Source organism: Physeter macrocephalus, chromosome 4 (genome assembly GCF_002837175.3).
Source record: "Physeter macrocephalus isolate SW-GA chromosome 4, ASM283717v5, whole genome shotgun sequence".
In the NCBI taxonomy this organism is placed as follows: Eukaryota; Metazoa; Chordata; class Mammalia; order Artiodactyla; family Physeteridae; genus Physeter; species Physeter macrocephalus.
The window spans coordinates 4,261,720-4,264,763 of NC_041217.1; positions in this window are offsets into that span (position 1 = coordinate 4,261,720).

The following is a 3,044-nucleotide window of genomic DNA, read 5'->3' on the forward strand; positions in this document are numbered from 1 at the left end:
TTGTTTGTAAGCAGATGCATCTGTTCCGCTGAGGGGACTCCTACCGTTAGGCGCACGACAGTTAAGGACTGATTTCAGGGTACGTTGGGCTGATCCTACAAGTCACTACTATAGATCCTGTACTGATCCTATAGATCCTGTGATTCCACAGATCCTGGCCTGGCCCCGTGAAGCTGCCAGGCCCCTCCTGCAGGGTCCCTGAATCAGCATCACAGAATGTGAGGCAGCCGGGAGACATCAACGCCTTCGTGGTGAATGCCAGGATACAGCTCTCTTCTTCTCTTGCTTGAATTTATGCTGGTTTTCTTGCTATGAGTTTCAAGCTTTTTGTTGCTTACTACCAAAATAAGAGGACTCTATTTTTCACTTTTGTATAGCGTCGTCTGAGGGCAAGAACCATTAAAGAAAGCTCAGAGAAGATGATGAAGCTGGTAACCTGAGTCTGAAAAGTTTAACCCATCACTGGGCTCCGAGCGTGCCAGTCACCTCTACTTATAAATGGGCCCAAAGAACACCCCCAAGACTTTAGTTGTCTGCCTACAATACCTGGATATTGTGATGGTGACAGCTCAAGTTCATAGGTGAGAAGTGCAGGCTGGTTCTCCTGAGCAACAGTCACCTAGGCCACCTCCGCACTTGGATGTCTAGCAGGCATTCAGCCTTTTAATGTTCAAAGCAGAATTGGGGGTTCCTTCCTCACCCTATACCATCACATCCCTTCTGTCCCTCACCAAATGGTCAAAAAGCCCAGAGCAACATGTCTTTGAAAACTGACGACCTGTCATTCTCACTGCAGCTGGAATCCAGAGCACTGTCATTTCTCCTGGGTTATAGCAGTGGCCTGATGGAGAGCTTCCTTAGTCCCTTACTTTGCTCCTATGCTTCACTGCAAGTAGAATAAAATACATAGCCTTTGCCATGACCTGCAAAAACCCTTTGCAATGTGGCCCCTGCCCAGCTCTCTGGGAGACTTTATCTCCTACTACTCTCACCAGCCACCCTAGTTTTCCTTAAATGTGCCATGCTTGTCCCTGCCTCCAAGATTCTGCATTACCTGTTCTCTTGGCGAGGAAGCCTCACCCCCCTGGATCTTCACACCGCTGCAGTCTGCAGCTCAGATGTCTCTCCCTTAGCGAGGCCTGCCTTGTCTATCCACCATCACTATGTCACCATTCTGTTTATTTTCTTCTTAGCACTCATTACGATCAGAAATTTTATTATTTATGTACTTACATGTTTATTGTTGGTCTCTATTAACTAGACCATAGGCTCTATGAGGGCAGGAACTCTGTGGTCTCTAGTGATAAAAATATTAGCTAGGCAAAAAATCTGAACTTCACCAAAGAGTAGACTAGCCTTTATAACCAACTAGAGAATATGGATCACATACTCCCGCTAAGTCAATTTGGGAGCCAAGATACATAGAGTCCTCTGGGAGAATGATGGTATGTGGGAAAAGTGCGAAACAGCTTAAAACAAGAGGACAGCATCTTTAGAGTCTTTGCTCATTTAGTTTTTTACTGTTGTGGTACTGTTGTACCTTCCGGTTGTTGATTCATCTATATTTTTATTTTTATATTCTTTCTAACATATCTGTTAGTTTCCTAGTCTAATTTTATTTTTTAGTTTGTTATTGTTCCCTTTTTTTTTTTTTTTTCCACCCCACACGGCTTGTGGGATCTTGGTTCATGAGCCGGGGGTTGGGCTGAAGCTCCTGCAGTGGGAGCTCTGAGTCCGAACCACTGGACTAACAGAGAAACTCAGAACCCAGGGAATATTCATTGGAGTGAGGTCTCAAGGAGGTCCTCATCTTAGCACCAAGACCCAGCTCTACACAACAGCCTGCAAACTCCGGTGTTGGAAGTCTCAGGCCAAACAACCAGTAAGATAGGAATGCAATCCCACTCATTAAAAAAAAAAAAAAAAAAAAAAAAGGACGGCAAAAAAATGGCACAGATGAAGGAGCAAGGTAAAAACCTACAAGAACAAATAAATAAAGAGGAAATAGGCAATCTACCTGAAAAAGAATTCAGAGTAATGATAGTAAAGATGATCCAGAATCTCAGAAATGGAATGGAGGCACCAATTGAGAAAATACAAGAAATGCTTAACAAAGATCTAGAAGAACTAAAGAACAAACAGAGACAAACAACACAATAACTGAAATGAAAAATACACTAGAAGGAATCAATAACAGAATAACTGAGGCAGAAGAAAGAGTAAGTGAGCTGGAAGACAAAATGGTGGAAATAACTGCCAAGGAGCAGAATAAAGAAAAAAGAATGAAAAGAATTGAAGACAATCTCAGAGACCTCTGGGGCAACATGAAACACACCAACATTCAAATTATAGGGGTCCCAGAAGAAGAAGGGAAAAAGAAAGGGTCTGAGAAAATATTTGAAGAGATTATAGTTGAAAACTTCCCTAACATGGGAAAGGAAATAGTCCCCCAAGTCCAGGAAGCACACAAAGTCCCATACAGGACAAACCCTAGGAAAAACCCACCAAGACACATATTAATCAAACTAACAAAAATTAAATTCAAAGAAAAAATATTAAAAGCAGCAAGGGAAAAACAAAAAATAACGTACAAAGGAATCCCCATAAGGTTATCAGCTGATTTTTCAGCAGAAACTCTGCAGGCCAGAAGGGAGTGGCACGATATACTTAAAGTGATGAAAGAAAAAAACCTACAACCAAGATTACTCTACCCAGCAAGGATTTCACTCAGATTCCAAGGAGAAATCAAAAGCTTTTCAGACAAGCAAAAGCTAAGAGTTCAGCAGCACCAAAACAGCTTTACAACAAATGCTAAAGAAACTTCTCTCAGCAGGAAACGCAAGAGAAGAAAAAGACCTGCAAAAACTAACTCAAAACAATTAAGAAAATGGTAATAGGAATGTACATATTGATAATCAACTTGAATGTAAATGGACTAAATGCTCCAACCAAAAGACACAGACTGGCTGAATGGATACAAAAACAAGACCCATATATATGCTGTCTACGAGAGACCCACTTCAGACCTAGGGACACATACAGAC